Here is a 24,884-nt window from a genome sequence, read left to right on the forward strand (position 1 = left end):
ACTAACCTCGCTAATATACTAACATGTGAATATTACTAATGGACTAACACACACTAGTTTTGGGTTTTTGATAGTTTAGATCACTATACTAATACATTAACCAGTCTCCCCTTTTCCATGCTGCGCTGTAGCTCCGCCCCTTTTCTTTCTAGCCTGCTCTAACGCTGAGTTCTGCAATTGCCTGCACCTGTCTCTTGCTCTAACTGCACCTCTCTCTCTCTGCACGTGTTTTACCTGCTAAACCCAGGCCGTCTGTTATCATTGTTGTCTATGTGATTCCAGTCCGCGTTTTGTCAGTCCCCTGTCATTAATTAGTTATCCTAATGTTCTTCACCTGGATGTTGTTTGTTACTCCGCCCTCACTCACGTAACCCCTCCTTGATTGTTACCTTCCCCAGTGTATAAATGTCAGTCTTTTCCACCATGTCCCTGTCAGAACGTTGATCAAATTCATTGTGCCGATTATTTGTAAGCCTTTGTATTTGAGATTCCTGCGACACCCCTTTGCCTGACTTCTCTTTTGCCTGCCCCTTTGTACCTTCGCTATTTCTGATCTCCTGGTTTTTGACTTTTGCCTGTCTTTTTACTTTTCTTCTGGAAACTCGATTCTGTACCGCACTCTCTCTGATCACCTGGCTTCGAACTTCGCACGGAATAAAGACAACGTTTTCTTGGATTTCCCTGGTCTGCGCGTGGGTCCTTACTCTGAACGTAACAGTACGTTCTGACCAGGATGGACCCAGCGGACCCTGCCCAGGTACAATTTGTACTTGGGCAGCAGGGAGCCATGTTGGGACGCCACCAGTCCCACTTGGAGTCGGTCTCTCACCAGCTGCAGGACTCTAACCTCCTGCGTGGCAGAGCTGACATCTGCACTCCGGGCCTCCTCGCCTGGCTTCGCTCCCCAGCAACCTGCGGCTCCCGCTACGCCTGACATCCCACCTGCACGTGCTCGTGAACCCCACTTCCTCCTCCGGAGAAGTACGACGGGAGAACCTGGTGGCTGCCCCCATTCCTTATCCAGTGCCGGCTGATCTTCCAGCTACAGCCAGCTACCTTCCCCACTGAGCAGGCCCGAGTTGCCTACATAATCACGCAGCTCACCGGGCGAGCTAGGAAGTGGGGAACGGCCCGCCTGGGAGGAGGGGCTTCCCTGCGTGCAGACCTCCACGCTGCTCGCAGAAGGAGATGAAACGGGTCTTTGACCGCTCCAAGCACGGCCACGATGCGGCGCAAGAACTCCTGCACATGCGCCAAGGTGGTATGACGGTGTCGGACTTCGCCATCGATTTTCGTACTCTGGCTACCGCCAGTGGCTGGGAGAAGAAGGCTCAATACGACACCTTCCTCAATGGCCTGTCTGAGCGCGTGAAGGACGAGCTGCTGACCCGGGACCTACCCGAGGACTTCAACGATCTCATTGCCCTGGCATCCGCGTGGATTCACGCAAACCAGGAGCGCCAACGGGCTCGCAGTCAGGTGTCTACAACCGAGCAGTCACTGAGAGGTCCAGGACACTGCTGCATCCCCTACCAACCCCAAACCTCCTCCAGTCATGATGCCGGACCCGGAACCCATGCAAGTCAACCGTGCTCGCCTGACCCAGGAGGAGAGGGATAGAAGGATGCAACCAGGTCCTGCCTCTACTGTGGGAAACCAGGTCACTATGTCGCAGCCTGCCCGTTAAAAGACAACACCCGCTAGTGTATCGAGGAGCACTAGTGGGCATGATTCCGACTGAATCCTCCTCAAAGCACCGGACTTGCCTGCCTGTCACCATTGAGTGGGGGGGACGAACCAAAGGGACCACCGCTCTCATCGACTCCGGGGCCGAGGAGAACTTCCTGGACGCTGGGGGCCGCCGAGAGGAAGTGGGGAATCCCCTTGGAGAAGGTATCATGCCCCTAGTGGCCAACTCGTCAATGGTCAGAAGTTGGCGAACATCACCCACACCAGCGTTCCAATCAAGGTTCGGCTCTCCGGTAAACCCCAAGAAGAGCTTCGGCTCCCAAAAACATTGAATTTCCCCAATCCAAACCCCCTTTAATTTTTTTTCGGGGGCCCCCCCCCCGGGGGGGGGGGGAAAACCCCCCCCACCTTGGGAAAAGGGAAAAAAAAAATCGCCCAAAAAGGGGGTTTTTGGGGGGGTTGGGGGGGGGCCCCCCTTTGTTTTAAGGGGAATTTTTTTTTTTTTTTTGGGGGTTTTGGGGAAAAAGGCCCCCTTTTTTTGTTTCCGGTTTTTAAAAACCCCTTTTCCCCGGGGAAGGGGGGCGGGGTCCCGTTTGGCGGGTTTCCCCCCTTTGTTTCCCGGGGGCCCCCTTAAAAAAAAAAAGGTTTTTTTTTTCAAAACCCAAAAATTTTTCCCCCAAAAAGGGCCCCCCTTTTTCTTTTGGGGCCCTTTTTTTTTCCCCCCCCCGCCCCCCCCCCAGGGGGAAAAAAGGCCCCCCTTGACCTTAAAACCCGGGGGAAAACCCCCCCCCCCCCCAGAAAAAGGTTTGATTGTTTTTTTCCCTTTTTTCCCCCCGGGGGGCCCCGGGGGCGGGGGAAAAAAACTATGGAAAAAAAAAAAAAAAAAAATTTTTTTTCCCGGGGGGGTTTTTCCCCCACTTTTTTCCGGGGGGTTTTTTTTAATTTTCCCGGGTTTTTTTCCTTTTCCCCCCAAAACCCCCCGGGGGGGGCCCCGGGGGTTTTTTTTCGTGGGGGGGAAGGGGAAAGGGGAATTTTGGGCCCTTTTACTTTTGGGGGGCCCCCGGGGTTTGGGGGCTTTTTTTTTTTTTTTTTTTCCCTTTCCCTCAATGGGGGCATTACGGGGGGTTTTTTGGGGGGAAAACCCGGTTTTTTTCCCACTTTTTTCCCCCCCATGGGGGTTTCCCCCCCTTTTGAAAAATTTTTGCAAAGGGGGGGCCCCCCTATTTCACCCAAAAATTGGGGGGGGGGGCCCCCCCCGGGAAAAAAACCCGGGGGGCCCAAACCAAAAACCCCCTTTTCGCAATTTTTGGGGGGAGGGGGGGACGGGGTTTGGGGAAAGGGGCAAAACCTTTTTAAAAAACCCCTTTTTTTTTTTCCGGGGGGGGGGGGAAACCCCCTGGGGGGGGGGGGTTTTTTTGGGGGGGGGCCCTTTTGGGGGTGCCCAAAAAAAAGCACCAGCTGGGTTTTTTTTCCCCGGGGGGGGGGGGGCCCCCCGGGGCAATTTTATTTTTTTTGGGGGGGAAATTTGGGGTAAATAAATTTTTTTTTTTCGTTTTTACCTGGTGGGTTAATTTTTCCCGGGTTTTTTTTCCCAAAAAAAAAAAAAGGGGAAAGGGGGAAAAAAAAAAAAAATTAACTCCCCGGGGGCAAAAGGGGGTCCAAGAAATTTTGGGGGGAAAAAAAAAAAACCCCTTAAAAATTTTTTTAAGGGGGGAAAAAATGTTTATTTTTACTGTAAAAACCCCCCCAACCCCCTTTTTCCTTTTGGGGGGGTCATTTTTTTTCCCCCCCCCGGGCCCCGCAAATTTTTAGGGTTTTTGGGGGGGGGGGCCCCCCAAAAAAATTTTCCCCGGGGGGTTTGGGGGGAAAGGGGGCCTTCCGCCAAAACTTTTTCGTCGGGAAAAAAAAAAAGGAAACGTTTTTCCTTGGGGGGGTTTGGGCCCCCAATTTTTTTTTTTTTTTTTTTAAAACCCCCGTTTTTTTTTTTCCCAAATTTTTTTTTTAGTTTTTTTCTTTGGGGGGCCCCCCCTTTTAAAAAACCCCCTTTTTTAAAACCCCTTTTAAGGGGGGGGGGGGCCCCCATTTCCCGGGGGGAAAAAAAAAAGGGGCCCCGGGGGTTTTTAAAAAAAGCCTTTTCCCCACCCCTTTTAAAAAAGGGGGGAAACCCCCCTTCCCCTTTTTTGCCCCCCCATTTTTCCTTTTTCATTTTCCCTTGGGGGGGGGCCTTTTTTCTGCCCCAAGTTTTCCCTTTTTTTCCCCCTTTGAGGTTTTGGTTTCCTCCCAAAAATTGGGGGGGAAAAACCCCCCTTTTTCTTCCCCAAAAACGTTCCCCCCAGAGGGGGGGGGGGGGCCCCCAAAAATTTAAGATCCATTTTCCGTGGGCCTTTCTTTTTTTTCACCCGCCTGGAACCCCCCCAAGGAAAAAAAAAAACTTTTTTCGGGGGGTTTGGGAAAAAAACCCTTTAAACCCTTTGGTTTTTTTGGGGGGGTGGGGGGATTGGGGGTTTTTTGGGAAAAATGGGGGGGCCAAAAATTTTGGGGGGGCTTTTCCCAAAAAACCCTTTTTTTTTGGGGTGGGGGGGGGTGATCACCAAAAAAAACCTGGAGGTTTTTTCCCCTTTTTTTACCCCCCAAAAACCCCAAAAAACCCCCAAAACTCTTTTTCCCCGGGGGGGGGGGCCCCAAAGGGGGACCTTTTTTTTTTTCCCGGGTTTTTTGGGGGGCTTTTTCCCTTGCTTTTTTTTTTGGGGCCCCCCGGGCGAAAAAATTTTTAAACCCAAAAAAAAACCCTTTTTGCCCCCTTTTCCCCCCCGGTTTTTTAACCCCCCCCCAACCAAAGGGGGGGGTCCCTCCAACCCCGGGGCCCCCCAAATTTTTTTTCCTTTTCCCCCGGCGGTTTTTTTTCATTTAATGCCATTCCCCCCCTTTGGGGCCCTCGAAAAGGGGGAAAGGGGGTTTTTTTTTAAAGGGGGGGCCGGGGGCCCCCGGGGGATGGGGGGCTTTTGGGGGCCCAAAAATTTTTAAAAAATTTTTTCCCAGCGGGAAAAAGTTTTTTTTTTTTTTTCGTTTTTTTTTTTTTTCCCCAAAAGGGTTTCCCCTCCTTTTAAATTCTTTTCCTTTTTTTGGGGGCCCCCGGGGGGGTTTGCAAAAACTTTCATTTTTTCCAAAACCCCCGGGGGGGCCCCCAAGGGAAAAACCCGAAAACTTTTATTCAGAGGGCGTTTTTTGGGGGGGGGGCCCCTTTTCCCCCGGAAAAAAAAAAATAAAATTTTTTTTTTTGGGAAATTTTTTGGTTTTTGGGTGCCTTTTTTTTGGGGGTTGGTTTTTTTGTTTTTTCCCCAGGGGAAAAAAAAACCCCCCCCACCAAAAACCCCCCCTCAGGTTCCCCGTTACAAAAACCCCCTTTTTCCCCCCCAAAAACCCCCCCCCCCCCTTTTGGGGGCACATTTTTAAAAAATTTTTTAAATTTTTTAAACAAAAGGGGGGGTAACCCCCCTTTCCCCAAAAAAAAAACTTTTCCCCCCCCACTTTTTCCTCAACCCCCGTGATAGGTTTTTTTTCTTTTTTTAAAACTTTTTTTCCCCTTTTTGTTTTTCCCCCTTTTTACCAAAAAATTTTTCCCTTTCTTTCCCAAAAAAAACCGCCAACTTACTCATCACGGGGTTTTTTGGGCTTTTCGGGGGGCCCCCCCCCCCCCCTAAAAATAAATTTTTTTTGATAGAGGCCCCCCAAAAATTTTTTGCACTTTGGGTTTTTCCGCAAACCCCGGCCTCTGTTTTCCTTGTTGTCTTGTAATTCCGCCGCGTTTTGTCAGTCCCCTGTCTTTAATTAGTTTCCTAATTTCTTCACCTGGATGTTGTTTTTTTTTCTCCCCCCCCCACTCACGAACCCCCCCTTGATTGTTACCTTCCCCAAGTGTATAAAAAGTCAGTCTTTTCCACCATGTCCCCCGTCAGAACGTTGATCAAAAATTCATTGTGCCGACTATTTGTAAGCCCCTTTGTATTTTGAGATTTCCTGCGACCCCCCCTTTTGCCTGACTTCCTTTTTTCCTGCCCCTTTTTTTACCTTCGCTATTTCGATCTCCGGTTTTTGACTTTTTGCCTGTCTTTTACTTTTCTTTTGGAAACTCGATTCTGTACCGCCTCTCTTTTTGATCACCTGGCTTCGAAATTTGCACGGAATAAAAAACAAAAGTTTTTCTTGGATTTCCCTTTCTGCGCGGGGTCCCCTTTCTCGAAAAGTAACAGGGCAATTTGCTAGTTGGTTGTAAACTCAAAAGTCCCATAGCCTACTGTTAAACAAGCTTCATTGAGTTGACAAATGCTCAAAGCTTTAAGGAGTAACCCTCTAAACAATATTATATGCGGAATGTTTTGAGACAAACTATTATGCATGATCTATAATAAAGAATGTTTTCAATAGCATTTAGTATTTACAATATTAACTAACAATGATATTTCAGAGGAATGTTACTATTGTAATGCCACCACTTCAGATAGCTGAAGACAAAACCCAGGCTGTAAAATTCAAAAGAGGATCAAAAGGCTGAGCATTTTTTTTTTTTTCATTAAGTAATTCTTTTGTATTATTTACTCAATTTTTGAGAGGGCCAAAAAACATTAATTAATTAATAAAGGAATTAAAATTCTTTAAGGCGCAAAAGTGCTGCAAATGTAAATTATCTGCCTTATCAAAGCAGCAGGTAGAAAGGAGATTTGTAATTAACAAAATTATTTGCCAGTGCCAGCCTTTTCAGATGCCATTTTTTTCCCAGTCTTGTTTAATTGTATTCAGTAATGTGGTTATTCTGATTTAATTAATAGACACACACACACAGGAATGCACACACACACTTTCTCTCAGACACACACATTTTCACACACACACACACACACAAATGTTTCTATTGCTACTTGTGAGGACTTCTCATTGACTTACATTCATTCCGTAACCTCTAACCCTAAACCTAACCCCAACCACTACCTGCCTTAACCCTAACCTTAACCTAATTGTAACCCTAACTCTAAGTCCTAAGCCTAAAACAGCCTCTTGAACTTGTGGGGACCAGCAAAAGGTCCCCACCTTGCGATTTTCCTCATCTTTCTATCCTTGTGGGGACATTTGGTTCTCACAAAGATAGTAAAACATGCCCACACACACGCACACACACACGTACACACTCCCACACACACAAACACAAAGACAATGACAGAGCTGTGATAAACAGGGACTTTGTCTGGCATATGCCTAACAAGTTTCATGTGTCACTAACATCTTGCTTAGGGTGGGTGTTTCCCTAACTATCTTTCCAGAAATGTTTCCATAAACTGCAAGATCTTTAAAGTACTTTGCAGCATAAGATGGAACATGGTCAGGCTAATGATAATAAGCTGTGGTTGCTGCCCAATTAAGAACTTTCTTCTGATTATGCTTTTGTAATTAAGACTGAAACTGCCTATTTTGAATTTGGGGGAAAATGCTAAATGGCTAGCAATGCATCAGTTGCAGATGCTAAAAAAGTCAGTGGTTTCATACTGTAGATGTTTCATTTTGAATAGTATCACTATTAAATGCAACACTATGTATCATTCTGATTATACTGTATGAGTCAGCCCCAGAGTTCAGTTAATTTCCCTACATATTTTCTTCCATTCAATAAATCGCTGCACTGTTAAAAAGCTGTCTGCCCCTCTGAACTAGATGCAATTACGTTCTGCCATTTTTAAACTCTTTTTGCAGCAATAATTGTTGAAAGCATTTTAAACTTCTTCTTTTATCCTGTGATTGTAACGGGGTGACACTTCAAGACAGTGATAACATAACCACAGCGTGGATCACATGGTAGTCATTATAGGACTGCGCACTGGATAATGTGTTGTTTTTATTTTTTTTGTTCTCCCTGGAAAACAACCTTACCAACTAGAGTATGTGCCTTTGAAATTAATCCCACATGGCATATTCCAACATTTTGGTTACGATCAAAAAATAAAATAACATTGAACCAATTATCAAAGTATGAGTATTTTTCACTTATCTTTTATTATAATTTTTAAAAACACAACCGTAAAACTGTGTCTGAATTAGCCAATGACTGGGTTTCGTTTTTGTAATGCAGTCTGCTCAGTGAAACTGTCACGCAGGCTACCTCCAGATGTGTAACGATGCAATGCGTTGCCGTTTCCTCAGAAAAGCCACAATATATGTTTTTGAAATTAACAACGCATGGCACATGTGACATGTGGGCCTCCTGCAATCTGTGACATGTATGGCATGTGATACGTGTGACACGCATGACATAGATGATGTTTTCTGCGGTACGTATCACATATGATGTGACTAGTGTAGCATGCATTAGGTTTGACGCGGGTGATGCGTGTGGCATACAGAATCTGGCGGGTGGGATTTTGGTCTGAGGGAGGATTTAAAACGCAGCTGGGTTTCTGCTTAAACTCCTTCCACATTCGGTGCAGATTTTTAGATACATCACACAGGTAGTGCTTTCGACAGGAATTACATTTGTCACTGTCACATCAGTTACAGAAAAGAAAATATTTATCCAGACGCAGCCGTTCGTATTTTCCACCGAGACAAGATACCCGCTATACATTCGGCATGTGGAAACATTTAAACATTTCATTTAAGATAAAAAGACATCAATGTGAAATCAATTTAAACTTCAAAAAAACTGTAATTATCTGCTAATGTGCTGGCCCTGTGTAAGGCGTCTCTCTTGCTAGTCTTCCAAAGCCTGTAAGTTATTTGTGTCACTACCACTAAGCTCAGCATAGCCTTTACACCAGTTTGCCTTCAATACGCAATAGATGATGGCATGTCAGTGAACCGAACACATTTGCTGTGAATTTGCATTTAGCTCAACTAATTTTGCAGGTTTGCTGTATATTGACATTTAGTGCAACCAATTTAACACATTCGCTGTGAATGGATTTTATTCTCACCATGCACAGTGCGTCCTGTAGGAACTTTATTTTGCTACTGGTGTTTACAAATGAGCATGCACGGCTCACCATCATTAAATCAGACAGGCAGCCCCAGCCATTGTTAGAATGCCTCTCACATAGCCAAGCTGGGGTGGAGGAGAGACTGAAAAATCTCTGAGCGATCCAGTGACTGTAGAGCTGTGGATTCAAGGCAAGTTTAACTTTCCTGAGTGCAGCACTGCGAGTCTTATTAAAATGTCAAATGCAGACTTTTTTTTTCTTACTCTAAGTTTTGAAATAAATCCTATAGGATGACACTAGGAAGGTAAATGAATAAGTCCCATATAACATCTCACCACAACAGCCTTTTTGCTGACCAAGCAGCAACCTGCTGTACCAGTGCAAGCCTGTGGGCACTCACCATCCAGCTGAGCGGGATTCCTTCTTATGGAAAATGCAACCAAAACCTTGCTTTGGCTGAACAGGCCTGAGGTCAACAGAGAGATAGTAGTAGAGAGATGTAGTTTGCAGAGTTATTGCAGTTTGTTCAACGGAATCAAACCCAGTTAACGCTGGCTGCAATTACATCATGGCTAACAGGATTTAACTGCAAGGCATTAAAAGCTGTACTAATGTGATAAATAACTCTAAATATTCAATCAAAGTTAGGTGATAAGGACGAATCTCTGCATGATTTCCCTTCACCAACGTTGCTTGTTTTACAATATTAGATCAGGTGTAAGTCATTATTTTAATGAGTGAAAACATTTTGACCGCCCTCCTCCAATTTAAAATGGTGTGCTGTGGGCTTTGGGTAAAGCTAAGCATGATCAGTCATTGAGTCATTGAACCATCACTGCAGTCTGGCACTACATTCCTGTGACAGAACTCTAATATGGTGACTGTGTTCAAGGTCACTGTGGCTTCTACACAGTAAAATATTCTGAATCTTCAAATTCATGATCCGAAGTTTCTCTGCCCGATTGGCGAATGCACAAATAATAGCATACAGTAATTGCAGTGTTGGAGAGTGACCTTTGTGGAATGGAGGGAAAAAGTGCACAGTTTAAATGGAAAATTATAGCAATTATTCTACTATTTGCTTTAAACTCTCACATGTCTTTATCACCTATGGATTTTCCCCAGCTGTCAGGGGTGTGAGGAACACATTTCACAAATTCCAGCATGCAGTTTCTGCTTAATAATAATGGCTGGTTTATATCAAAGGTTTCTTTTTTCCTACTTTTCTTATGAAAGGTAGACAGTTTAAGTAAAAGGAAGACTTTGCATGGGGCTACCATAAGGCTGCAGTCATCTATCCTACACATGTTAATCGTTAATACTCTTGCTTTGCTACTCTGTGTCTTTACAGTTCTCTGTAAAAAGCGATATACAAATAAAATGGGTCCAATAAGGCTCAAATGAGCTTGGAGTAAAGTATGTTATTAATGTTCTAAGCATGGTATTGTGCACTTCTGCTTGTCCAAAGCTGTTCTATAATCTTGCAATAGTTTTCCTCCTCAATTCAGAATCCCTCGAATAATTTTCAAGAAATCCTCCACATCAGTGGATGTGTGGTAAATGCACCTGGTGGAAAATGGTGGCAGAACATAACCCAGATGGGTGGTAATTACGAGTGCCCCTCACACATAACTCCTCTGTCCCACCCCCACTTCAAAGCACTCCAGAGAAGGGGCAAAAATACCTATCATCATCACAAATTCTTTTTTCTTTTTAAAGCCATTTTTATTCTTTTGTAAAGGTATTCAAACAAAGCTTGAAGTACATTCACTTGTAACTACCAAAGCAGGGTTAGAATCAACATTTAAGCCATCAACAAAGGAGCATGAACAACATGATATAACTGGTGTTTGGAAACGGAGGCTTCACACATTAAATTGCGTTCATTACATAACATTCATTTAGCAGGTGCTCTTATCCAAATGGACTTACAATGGAGGAGAACATTAGTGCATCCACCGGAGTTATATAAACAACAGTGTCAGGCTGTGTCAGCTAGTAACCCTCCCGAACCAGCACATGAAGGTGCGACATCAGTAAAGCACTAATCATTGGCTAGCTAAATTCTGGCCAGCCTAGAACCAGAATACAAATCTGTTTCATATAGGTTGCATCCTGCAACCTAATCTAGACTTGAAAATTCATCCATTAGGTATACCTGCGTATCCTGGGCAGGGTCGTGGGGAGTGCTGGAGCCTATTCCAGCATGCGGCGGGCGAAAGGCAGGAATACACCCTGGACTGGCCACCAATCTGTCACAGGGCACACACACCATTCACTCACCATTCGGTACCCGGAGGAAACCCACGCGGACGCAGGAGAACATGCAAACTCCACACAGAAAGTTCCTGAAGCCAGGACCTTCTTACTGGGAAGCGAAAGTGCTACCCACTTACCGCTCCAAAAATGTAATATGATATTGAAAATAGCACATACCATCCTAGAACCGTAATTCCTTGTGAATATAATACACCATTATAACATAATACATAATACACATAATACAACTGTCACAGTTGGCTCCTTCTCAGGTAATCCCCACCCAAATGTGGGTGCAGGTTTTTTTTTTATAGCCCAGCACTAAGGCAGCTGATTCTGCTTATCGAGGTGATTGAAGACCATGATTAGTTAATTAGTTGAACCGCGTTTCATAGTACGGGGCCAAAACGAAAACCTGCAGCCACGCGGGCCCTTTTTGGATAAGACTGGACACTTCTGGTTTATAGTTCTACCCAGGCTTTCTCTGAACATGGCTCACAGACCTCACAGTAAGTGGACCTATAGTGAGCCGTCAATTGGCCATTTGTAACCTAGACAGCACACCGAGAAAAGCGACATAGGGTAAACGTAAAGTAGGCACCTTATTACTTTTCGTTTGTGGGAGGTAGTCGTGATGTAGTGTGGAGGTAGTTTGTCCATTGGGAAGATGTCGCGACTATCTCTCACAGACGGAGTGTGACAGAGCGCCTAAGTCAACCTTAAGTTGTACTTTAGCCCATTTTTGGTTTCAGAAAGCCATTTTCTTTTCTTTTCACTCTGAAATATCATCACAGAAGTAAAAGAAGGACACATGGATAGAGTCATGCATATGATATTCACTTTTATTTGTTATGCTGTTGTGTGTTCAGTGCCTAACTAAGGGAGACATGTTTATGTTATTATAAAGTTAAGAAATGAATGTGATACAAATCATATTAATGACAGTGTGGCTGTATTATGGTTTATGCAGACCCATTGCACATGGCACAGGCTAAACTCCCACAGAGCAAGATGTACTTGTTTTATCCGATGGACAGATTGCAATTTTAAAATGTTGCCTTAATTTGAGTATCATGCATCAAAATGGTAATCTGGCCTGAGATGAGTACTGCACTTTGACCCTTTAGAGTAGAATTACACTGTAACGGCAGCTGGCTAGTTAGCTAGCCACCTAGTTAGCTAGCCACCGTAGCTTGTGTATAGTTGCTACTTCCGTGTTTATGTGTGACTAGCCTTTAAGGACATGCATTAAGCTTGAGCCAGTATGTGCATATGGGCCGCAGGCTACGTATAAGAAGGGTGGGCAGCCGGCGCTCGCAGCCTGTTACTCAAGTGTCGTGCTCTCTGAGCCTCTGTTGCTTTGCAAGTTAGTAAATGAGCACAGTGGCTGAAACGCAAGATCCGCCTCCCAGACCCTCACTGAAATTACTACAGTACTGTAGTTACTCTGATGCAGTCATGCACCCCACACTAACAAATGCTGTGGTCCTGAGATCTAACTGACTGAGTGACTGCCTTACATTCACTTTGCGTTCTTAAAACCAGTCATAAACTAATAAAGATGGACCTGTTTGATCAGTGAAATAGCAATCATCTATTGGTCAATGCCATGCCATTTACAATATCTTTTCCTCCTCCGTTGAGTCAGATTTTCCCAGCAGCATTGCAGCATCCAGTTTTTATGAGAGAGTATTTTACAGCTCCAGAGGAAAACTTAAATAACACCATATATATATGTTTGTATGTGCTTTCATACCATAGTCTGTTCATTAAAAGCCAATCGATTCAAAAATCCAGAGCGTACTACAAGGGCGTACTCTATGTTGTTGTTGTTTCATTCAGTCGCTCAAATGATCTATGTTGTTTTATTCAGTCACTAGTTATTTAGAGTGTACAAAACCATGCTGATTTAATTCAGAGCTCACAAACTACAGGAAAGTGTCCCTCTCATTCTCAACACCAAAGTGCACCCCTCAGCTGTTATCACAGTAGGATAGCCAAGACACCCGGGTATCTTCTAGGCAAAGGAACAATGCTGTTTGATTTTTTATTTTTGGTTGTGTTGCTTGAAGGCCCCGGGAGGGAAGGGGGGAGAGAGAGAGAGAAAGAGGTGGGTGCAACAGAGATGCTTGCACAAAATATTCACAAATTAGAAAAATATATTTACACAAATGATCCCTAATTATAAATAATTTCACTTGCTTATAAAAAGAAGACAAATGTGCATTTTTTTAGGAGAAGGACCAACTGTCCGAATTGCAGCACAGTTTGTTTCAGCCAGTCATAACCTGAGGGACAGTGAGTGTCCACCCACACCAAACATTTGAATATAGATATTTACTGATTTACTATTGTAGTTGCTGTTATTGTAGTCCTTATATATTGTTACATTTATCATCATCATTATTATAATTATTATTATTATTATTATTTATATGTATGCTTTGGCAATAATTACATTTGCATTTCATGCTGATAAAGGAACTTGAATTAGAATTTGAGAGAGAGAGAGAGAGAGAGAGAGAGAGATGTTTGTTGTCATTTGTTGGAGTTAGAGAGGTATGTTTTTGGCCACCAGGCTGCAGTTCCCAATCACAAGTGGGACACTCTGGTTTTTGTTAATGCTCAATGCTGAAACTAGACCAAAAAAAGCTTTAAAAAATGTTTTATACCCTGATGTATAATGTGTAATATATTAAATGTAATTCAAACCATTCTTAAGAAAGATCTGTGCAGCAACAAAAAAAAAAAAAAAAGGAATTTACAACATTGTCTTTGCATTGTAACCATTTTACAGACAATCTCTCTTTTCAATACATTGGAGAGTAGAGGATGCCCCTTTTATGCACACACGCACACACACACAGTCTGTGTCCCATTAAAACCTTTATTTTAAACAGGCTGAACTTCTGACACCCAAACATTTGTGGAGGAGAGGAGACTTTAGGTTAGAACAGGAAAGGAAATGAAAAGAGGAAAAACATTTGCAGTAATGGCTCTGGACCAGCAGGGATGTTTCTGATCTTTTATACTGCCTCTTACACTCCCTAGGTTTTTTTCTCTCTCATTGGTTTCTTGTCTAGACATAGCTATCTTTATAAAGGCAGGCGGGCTTGTAACTTAGAGCATCTGACAAATGGAATTGAGTGTTATTTTAATCAGAGTGACTGGGGTACAGCAGAGGCTAAACACAGGTTTAACTGTTGTAGTGCATCCTTTGAGTGTGTGACCGAGCAGCATGGCATAGCTCAGGTCTCAATGAGGCCCACAACTCTACGTTCCACAATCTTGTTGTGGACTCCTCAGAATGCAGGCTGCTAGTCTTAATTCAGTCAGAGATTGATCATCTGGAAAACTTTCTTAACTTTTGTGGCATAAGATTGCTGTAACCTGATTGGTGGTGGCAGATATCTGCTGCTTTAATTGATTGGCTGGGGTAGGCTATCATTTCAAACACAAAGACTTGTACTTGCTCTTCTCTGTCCAAATTCATCACCTCTCTTAGAACAATTTAACCCAAGCAAAGAAGCCAAGCCTGCCAAACTAGAGGCCAGTCTTAAAGATAGTAAGACCAGGCTGATCCAAAATACCACTTTGTTGAATTCAGATAAGACTGAGGTTTTAGTAGTAGGCCCCATGTTTGAGAGATAAATGGTGGTATTTCCCTTTAAATTTAGATGACTTCACTGTCACAGTCATTGCAGTTGATTAAATCTTTGGTATAACTATTGACCCAGATATCTCTATTAAGGACCACATGAGTTGGCTTTTTCACCTCAGGAATAAATCTAAATTGAGGGATAGTGTCCCTGCATGACGCTGAAAAATGTTTTATGCTTTAATACCTTCTCAGTTGGACTACTGCCATGCTTTACTGCCTAGTTGCACTAATTTGACTTTGAAAAGTGCAGAACTGATAAAGAATGCAGCTTTTAGGGTAGTTAAAAGATCTATGAAATGTGAAGTCTTCATTTTATCTCTTCATTGATGTAAATTTTAGTATTAACTACAAGTTTCAACTTCTGACTTTAAAGGCTTTAAAAATGGTCTTGCTATAGAATTTCTTAGTGGATCACTTATTGTTTACTCTCCACTATGATTGCTCAATTCACAAGGTGCTGGCTGTTTGAAAGTCCAAAATATAAGTAAAATTACAAAATTTACGAAAAGTCTCTTACAGAGTCCCTGTTTTGTGGAATAATCCCCCTTTGCATGTTTGGGCTTCAGACTGGCTCTCTATTTTTAAGTGTAGGCTCAAACTCAGCTTTTAAGTCTGTCCCAGAGTCAGAGATCTGAGAGTGTGGTGGCTCAGTACCATAGTGCTATCAGGTGAGCTGTCTCCCCATCACTGCATGCAAGCTCTGTTCTGTGCTGTCTTCGGGGGCTGTCATTCCAGGATCACCTCATCTTGTAGATAACTTTTTCTATATTACACTCAGGCCTGTACATGAGCAACATTTACCATAATAATTATCTTGTTCCTAACTCATCTTATACCCCATCACAGTTACCACTCTGTTAAGAATCTTGGAATGGTGCTATACAACAAACCTCTCTAAGCAATTTGTTGGGCATGTAGAATCTTCCTTCACAACATCCAGAGAATCTGTTGCTTCCTCACCATGTCCTCAACCCAGCATTCCAGGAGCTGGTCATCTCCCAACTGGATTATTCCAACTCACTCCTTGCTGACCTCCTTGCATCTACCATTAGTCCTCTGCAGCTCAAGCAGAATCTCGCTGCTCGAATGATCCACAACCTCCCAAAACTCAGCCGTGCCACTTCCGACTCACTCTCCCTCCACTGGCTACCTATATCGGCACCCATCGAATTCAAAACCTTTGTGCTATAGAGCAGCTAAAGGGGCAGCTTTGATATCAGATGCTCAGACCCTACACCCCAACCAGAGCATTTCATTCTGCTACCTCTGGGCATCTGGCAGCCCCCCCTTCCCCCATGTACCTGCTCTTCTAGGTTATGTCTCCTGTTTGTTCTGGCCCCCTGGTGGTGGAATGAGCTTCCCACTTCAGTCGGACCAGCAGAAACCCTGCCTTCCAATGCAGACAATGACTCACCTCTTCAGACTACACCATGGCTTCCTTGACCCCCTTCAAATATCTATTGTTTTTCTTTTTCTTTCTTTGGATTTCCGTTTGGATAATGTCATGGGTACATGACAATTTTGTGTTCCTGAGGGTAGCAGGGATGTTCTCCACTACTGTACGTCACTCTGTATAACAGCGTCTGCCAAATGATTATGTAAAATTATATTTATTTCCTTCCCTGATTCCCCTGCCCCATCTCCCCAACCTGAGTGCACAGACCGTTCCAGCCCTGACCCTCTCCTGGTTCAACTCCACACAGTAAAATGTTTCCTTTTGGACCTCCATATGCACTCTGTTAGAGTAGAATTAACACTGTAGATTTTACTGTACATGTCATGACACAGCCTGATGTCTTTGATATATCACCTTGCTCTTCTTACCTGTATATTAATATGTGGACTTTCTATCTTTATAATCTGCCCAACCACTAAAATGATTTGATCTAATAGATTCCACATTACCTTCCTGTTACCTTGCTGTTAGACTATCTTTAACTATCATACCAGGCTGGCCAGCAGATGATGTGCGTTTCATTTTATTTGACCTTTACTTAACCAGGTAGGCCAACTGACATTTCTCTTTTGCATAGATGACCTGGGGCGTGTGTTGCTTTCTCTCAACATAAGCCTGGCTGCACAGCACAGAGAGGGCCGTACGGTAGATATACAGAATGGGGCTTGGGTCAACATTGCTTTCTTTAACAAAATTTACATTAAAATGCATTAGAAATGCCAAGATTGGTGTGAGAAATGGGTGAATTGCGTGAGACTGAAGCTCTGTGCATGAGAGACTTAAGTCCTGAGAGTCAGTTATCCTGTCAGTTTCTTGTGTGCACTGAACTTTATATAACTGAGTGCAGAAATATTAGGATAAGAACGACACATGGGAAATGTTTCATGTTAAGGATTGTCAAAAGGATTATGGGTAACACAGCAGTTATGAAAGGAGTGATTTTCAAATTTGTGTGACTGTGAGTGTATGTGTGGAGGGTGGGAGAGGGGAGGGGTACTGTTAGTTTTAAATCCACATTTTATTGGATCCTTCAGTTTAGCATATTTACCTAAGTAAGGCTGAGCATGCTGGCTCAATCAAAACCTTCCTGCAGTGGCACTGTACATCCTTCACACCAAAAGTAAAACAGATATTCACTTAGAGATCATTCTGTAGTTTTGTGTGCCCCCTTTCCTTAAATGTGTACACAGCAATGTTTCACATCTTCTGTGAAGGAAAGCCAATAATATGACGCAGACTTAAGGTAGAATTCCCAGCCGGTAGCCGACCCTGGAGCACCTGGGCCGGGTTCCAGAAGTCTGTCCTCGATAAGATTAATGAGACTACCTCTCAAAGCGGGCCGGTGTAAATATGTACTTTTACCATGAGCCCCGTGGTCTGCTTGGCCCTTCCGATAATCGGATGAAGCGCTGGAAGGAAATCGATTTACGCAGGCTGTCGGTGAGGTTTTTCACTGATGCAGCGATCAGATGTCGTCAGGTGCGGGCGGCGATGCAGGTAGGAGGGCCGCGTGAGCCGCTGCACACGGGGCCGTCCTGCTCAAGAGATTACATATTAAATTACAGCCAGAGCAGCAGCAGACACTCATATGAGAAAATCTTCAGGAGAAGATTGCACAGCCGACCAGAATCTCAGGTTTCAGTCTTCTGCTGTGCATCTTGAGAATTAACGACGAGTTAAAAACTCATATAAGTAAAATGTAAAATGTGGACTCGCTCGCGGGAGACGAGATGGGAGGCTGCTGCACACATCTGCGGCTGGATAATGGAGTTTCGACCGAAGGTGACATTTTCCCCTCACCCCTTCCCCCTGCGGCGTTCCCTGTCACGATGATAGGTGCGCAGTGACTTCCCGTGAGCCCTGATGACGTGAGGTGATGCGTGGCGTGTTGCCCGGGATACAGTCAGGCTCGGGAGTGGGGGCCAGGGATGAGGTTTTGGGTGTTCATGACAAAGTGGCGACTTTCCATTTACATTACATTACATTACAGGCATTTGGCAGACGCTCTTATCAAGGGCGACGTACAACAAAGTGTATAATCATAACCAGGCACAAGTAGCAGCAGCATTTGGAAGGTTAAATATACTGTACAGAAGAAGGACATGCATCGAGGAAGCTTCCATAAAGGAATGTCAAGATCTGGCAAATTAGAGAGTAATGAGTTACCAAGAAAGGATACGGAGCCTTACTAACAAGTATGGGAAAAATAACTTACAAAGAGTTACTCATGAAAGCGAATATAATAAGCCCTTGTATGAGAAGTTTGGGGGCCCTAGTGGCAATCTAACAATGATTTATTTCTTTATTTTCAGTAAAATTAGCCACAACACAACTGCCAGGGGCAATGCCAAGTATTTCTCCTGAATTTGAGTAATATTTACACACAAACACACACCCACCTACACGCACGCACTCACATGCACAAATGCGCACATGCACACACAATTTGTACCCATGAGTTCCTTCTAGAGCCTGTACTTTGCTTTAGAATCAGCATCTCAGTTGGGGGTGTTATTTGTACTTGATCAAGTGATCCGTAATAAATAAAGATTTTTTGCTTTTATCAGCAAGTGAGTGGAAAGCATGATGATCAAGCTCTTCACCTGATTTTTTCCATGTGTGAGGCATAGCCCCTGTACATCAGGTCCTAAACTGATGCACAGACACAAACATCTGGTTTATATAGCAAATTTCGAGGAAGACTCCCGCACTTCTACAGCATATACTGTCATATAAAGCATACATCTGTATTACATTGCAGAGTGCTGAATCGATTCAATGGCAGTATCTAGTTATGTGAGCTGACTGTGTGGAATTGAAAAGGTATTTTTTTTCTCTGAGAGCTTACCCCCGTGTGCTATAGGTACTAGCAATGTGTGTGCTACAGCTTTCACAGAGCTCGTCAGCACCTTTCAGGGTGATTTGTCCTTTGTCAGTGTCCTAATTGATTGTTTCCTTCCTGAAGGCAGGAGAAGGAGTCCCAGGAGTGGACAGTGGGATGGTGGAGGTGACTTGCTTGAGTTAATGGAGCATTGGGAAACTGATCTTACATTTCAGAGTGTTCAAGACCAGCACTGGAGCTTCTACTGTTTCCACAGTGCTGCCATAACCTTCCTGATGTCAACACGCCAGTGTCACGTTTCCACATTTTCATGACATTTTGTGTGACTTAGCACATTATTGTGGTGCATCATTGCGGAAAGGGGGCTGGGGGACACAGGGCTGGGGGGGGGGGGGTCCCTCTTTACGTCCTGTCCATCAAAACAACCACGTCTGTCACTCTGTCATTCAGGCCCCCCTACTCACAGAAATCGAGTCAGGACCACAACAAGGAATCCCTGGAAAGCAACTGTCACCCCAACAACAAAACTGACACTCAAAATTCAGTGAATCAGTGAGTTTTTTTTTTTTTTTACCATTTGGCAAATGTAAAGCAGTTCATTCAGAAACTGTAAGCATACAATGCATGTGGCTTTAGACCCTGGAGATCCCACTCTTCAATGGTAAACTCCACCTCTGTCACAACTCAGTTATTTTTGTGAAATATTATTCATTCATCCTCTAGAGCTGCTTCTCCAGACTGACAGACCTTTATGACTGCTCACTGTATGTACATACAGTATATGCTAGCTAAACTCTAAAACTCAGTTGCTATTGGAGAAACTTCGACAAATTCTTGGATTTTATTAATTACAGTCGTTAACATTTATGGACAAATAAATACATACCAATCTTTGTTTCCCTTTAAAAACATAGAGAGCATTTTAAGATCACCAAATTGGCCAAACTAATTTTGAAGGAAAATAATTATGCAAAAGTAACGCTTGAATTTAATTGTGAGTCAAGGTTAAAATCAAATGCGTACTAGGTCCAACACAGAGTTAAGAACCCAGTAAGGTTGATTGAATCCGGTGTATGAGAATCAATGTCTTAAGGATTCAAGACTCGTGTCTCATCTTGGATTTTAGGTGCAGCAACCTTACATGGAAATCATATTCTGTACAAGATTTGTGTCCTCATACTATGTGTTAGTACAACTTCATCCTAGAGCTGATAATGGGGTGTTGAGCTAAAACTTCATTTAAAAAATCTAATTTCTAAAAAAGCAAATGACTCCTTGATGTCATTCCTGTGTATAATATCAGCATAAAATCATCTTAGTTGTCACCCAGAATACTTAGCAGTTTCTCTATGTAATGAAGGATGCATTATATAACATTACACTACGAATTACATAACATTACACTACGTTACATTACAGGCATTTGGCAGACACTCTTATCCAGAGCGACTTATACAACTTTTACATAGCATTTATACTGTATCCAATTATGCAGCTGGATATATACTGAAGCAATGCAGGTGAAGTACCTTGCTCAAGGGTACAACGGCAGTGTGCTACCAGGGAATCAATCCTGCGACCTTTAGGTTACAAGACCAACTCCTTACCCATTATACTACACTGCTGCCCCATAATGATGCTTGTTCTCAGCCCTGGAAGATGCTGTGCTGTATAAACACATTTGCATCATTGCCGTGGCCCCTTTCGTGAGTTTACATTTGATTCTGCTGCGTGTGTACCTCATTCTTACAATTTGTCATCTGATTGGCTTTTCAGTCTCCGGTTATTCAGTTTGAAAAAGCCAGTGTTTGCCAGTCACCAGTGGAGACTAGCTCTTCAAAGTCATGCTTGGTATTTTGTGGATAATGATTGCTTCTTTTGACTTCATGTGTTTGACCTTATTTTGCTCGATTCTGATTCTCATCTAGCCCTGGATTGTTTGCTGATTGAATCTCGTGTTTGACCACTGATTCCGTTTGACTCCGATTCTTGCCTTAGCCCTTTTGGTTTGTTTGCCCCATGGATTTTGTGTTTGACCATTTGTTCATTCTCGACTTCAACTCTCATGTTGCCCTCTGCTTGCCGTATAGTGACTCCGGTTAGGTAGATTGTTCCCACCTGGACTACAAATCCTTCCATTAAGACACTATTTTTTATTTTGCTTAGTTATTTTTCCTTTATTATTTTTGAAGGTACTCTCCTTGAGGTACCCTATTCAAACCTTTGGCCTCAGACTACAGACTGATTGCCTCGAAGCTCAGCATTTAAAGTCACCCTGTGCCCAGTAACCCTTTGAAAACTAGCCCGGTGTTAGTTAGTTCTGGACAGGCAGATAGGAATAGAAGTCACTCGTCAGTCTGTGGTCTTATTTTCCTTACCCATTCTCCACTCAGTTCCCTTATGCTACATCCTGTTATGGTCTGACCCTTGACCAGGTCATAACACCATTAACTGTAAGCATGTATCTAAAAATTTTTTTTTAAATGTATCACTTGGTGTGTCGGTGCCATGTGAAAATATTTAATGTTGCGATTTGCTAGAGAATTAATGTACACTTTCTTTGGGTTGAACCAGGTTCTGACTGGATTTATGTTTTAAAGTATGGCTTGGCTGGGGTATGACAGCGAATGGTTTGACTTAAGTCATGTGTTAAGGAGCAAATTATTTTGGTTTCAACTATTTGGTATTACTTATTGTATTTCTTTATTTTTTGTATACTCTGTGAAGAGGATAATCATTACCCTCAGTGCCCTGTTCTTCCTGTTCACTCCCTCTGGTCGAATCAGAGAGAATGTCAGAGAGGCAACATTATCGCTGTGATCTCTGAAAGCCTTCTTCAAAGCCCTAGCAGCTGTTCCCCACGATCGATAAAGCCTCATCTTCCTCAGCAGCCAGCCCCCTCCTCCTCTCAATCTCTCCCCGAATAGCACCTCCGTGGCCTGCGCACCAGCTGAGCTTGGTTTCTTAAGGCACCAGTTCTCTTTCGGTTTTGATTGCATGGCCTAGGGAGGAATGAGCTGTGTTGACCCCAGAACCAACTAGCCTCTTTTTTTACCTTCAAAACAGAGTGAGGGACTGTCTCCTAGAAATCCGAGAGATATTGCAAATGCATCTTTATACAGTGCGGTCACTTGTATCTGTGAGACAACCCTGCGTCAAGTTCAGATATGCACAGATGTTTACAAATATGCGGTATTAAAAAGTATGCTTGTGTTCTTTTTTGTTTTTAAATTTAGAATGTTCTATGGTGACTCTAGCACTCTCTATTCCTAAGTTAAAGCACCAAGGCAGCAAAAAACATGAACGTTAAAAAACAACAACAAGAGGCTCTAATGGTTAAATTCAATGCTGACAACACTAAAAAAAAGTTTAGGATCAAGGTCCTACTGAGACAGATACACTGGAAACATGCAGCGTGATTCTGCTTCCTGCCAAAAAAATACCTTTCAGGAGTCTAATAAATCTTCAGAGATGAAGATATGGAAGGAAATGCTTGGTAAGCTACAAAAGTTGTGTGCCTCCACTGAATTAATCGTTCACTGCTTAGCAAGCCACCAACTCTGTGCCAGCACTTGTCTGTAAAAAAGAAACCTAAACTAGCATAAACTAGCATCAATTTTTTTGGTCTCTTGCATAAGCAGGTAAGTTGTATCAAGACATTCTGAGATACCAAAGTTGGAAATCTGTGTATGTTTGTGCGTGCATGTGAGTGTGCGTGTGTGTGAGCATGTGAGTGAGTGTGCGGGTGAGTGTTTGCATGCGTGTGAGAGAGAGAGCAGAAGTGTCCTGGCTGCCTGTCTGTCTTTCTCAGTTAAATGAAGTTGAAATTAAATGTACTTGCGCATACTTTATTGTCATATGCTTGTCATAACAATGGAATTATGATAATTTAAACCACAATAATAACAATAACACCGCATAATAATAATAATAATAATAATAATAAAACAATAGAACAGTAATACAATAGCAGCTCAAGGGGTCACTGCTGCTGTACTGTATTTGCACAGTACTTTTCCTCTCCTGGGCAGACATGAATGTGCTGTTTTTCCAGCAGGATGTCATAGTAAGGTATTCTGAACTCAAGTAAGAAATGTTTTCTGACATACTTATCATACTTTGTGAGGAAGTGCAGCTCTATCTCAGTCTTCCTGTGGTTCCAGCAGGAGCTCAGCATCTCTTCTCTGTGCAGCCAGGTGTGTTGGTGTCAGACAGTCTCTGTAGCCAAGCTCTGCTAACTCTGCACTTCATAAATGTTTTTCTGCGGTGGTCACATTGTCTGCCACAGCATGTTGAGCACAGCATCATTTTTTAAAAAGGGGGCAGGCATAAAAAGGGCTGGATTCCTGCACGGATCACCTGATCTGGATGCAAATACCCTAAAAATTTAAGCTGACAGTCTGGAGTTTGACATTGCACATATTCATTGCTTCCCTTTAAATCCAATGTTCTGGAGTACAAAGCCACAACAACAAAAATTGTGTTATTGGTGTTTGTCAACATGAGGACCAGAGTTGTGCCAAGGAAGACCTCTTTGGTGAACGCAATGCTTTTGGAACCATTTGGTTGAACAGCAGCAGAAAAGATGCTTCAGCATCAGCTAACTTCAGAATTCATTCTGTAGCTGCTATCAGCAGTTACATCATCAGTGAAGATATGTGAGAAAGTATCTGAGGCAGCCATACATGCCCAAACACCCCCACCACCATGTTTCACAGATGATGTGGGGTGGTGCTTTGGAACCTGGGCAGTTCCTATTGGCCTCCATACTTTGCTCTTCCCATCACTCGGATGCAAGTCAATCTTTGTCTCATTTATCCACAAGACCTTTTTTCAGAACTCTACAGGCTTTTTTAGGTGCTTTTTCGCAAACTATAACCTGGCCATCCTGTTTCATTGTAGCCTCATTATTTCTGTTCATGAAGTCTTCTGTGGACAATAGTCACTGAAAGATCAACACATATCTCCTGAAGAGTGTTTCTGATCTGTTTGGTCTGCTGTTTGGGTTTTTTTCTTCATTATGCTGAGAATTCTGCAGGTCATCAACTGCAGAGGTCTTCCTTGGCCTACCAGGCCCTTTGTGATTACTGAGCTTACCAGTGCTCTCTATCTTCTCAATAATGATCCAAGCCTAAGGTTTTGCCCATGTTTCTTTATGTTTCTGTTTTTTCTTCTTTTTTCTCAGCCTCATAATGGCTTCCTTGACTTTCATTGGCACAAGTCTGGTCCTAATTTTGACAAATGCCAATATCAGACTCCAAAGGCATAGAAATCATGCGAAGAAATCAAAAGCGTACAATCATGACTAGATACTGAAAGCTCTCTTATATCTGCACTAAGGAAGCAACTGAGCATGCCTGACTGTTCCAAAACACCTGTGAAGTAATTTGTCCCGAACATTATGGTGCTCTGAAATGGAGGGACTATGTATTAGGAGTGTTGTAAGTTGTACAGGATGAAACCAAAATGTATAAAAATACCCTTTGATAAAAGCATGTGAATTGTTTGATTGCATATATAAAATTATGGGGAACAGAGCCAAATAAAAAAATGTATTTGTCCCAAACATTATGCAGGGCACTGTGCAGGATATAACACAAAGAGATATTTTCCAGTACCATTTAACATGTTACAGAAATCAGTCACAGTTAAGTTGCTCCTCCATTTCCATCAGACAGCCACAGGAATAAAGATTAATGAACATCCAGGTCTGACCTATGGTCATTACTAATTGTAGTAATCAGCATGTGAGTTGGTATGCATCGGGTAATCAGGTCATAAATGAATGAACCGCTTTTATTAATAACAACGATTAAATTTAATATACCCTTCTCTCCGCTCAGACCCTGAGCGTGTTCACCAGGTTGTTGAGAATCACAGGCTATTCAAGCTTTAAAGACCATGGAAATAATGTCATGCTGACCATGGGAATGCTGATGGCAGCTTTGTACACTGTTACAGAAAAGTAATTAAACTTTTTAATATCTTTTCTGTTCATGAAAGTTGATAATATTG

The 24,884-nt window shown here is 43.0% G+C and overlaps 1 pseudogene; it reads left to right on the forward strand.

Moving 5' to 3' along the window:
- The first annotated feature begins 1,727 nt into the window (after positions 1–1,727).
- The window catches only part of LOC135254110 (uncharacterized), a 53,365-nt pseudogene continuing 30,208 nt past the window's right edge, over positions 1,728–24,884 (forward strand).

The sequence above is a fragment of the Anguilla rostrata genome, chromosome 4, assembly GCF_018555375.3.
Source record: "Anguilla rostrata isolate EN2019 chromosome 4, ASM1855537v3, whole genome shotgun sequence".
Classification (NCBI taxonomy): domain Eukaryota; kingdom Metazoa; phylum Chordata; class Actinopteri; order Anguilliformes; family Anguillidae; genus Anguilla; species Anguilla rostrata.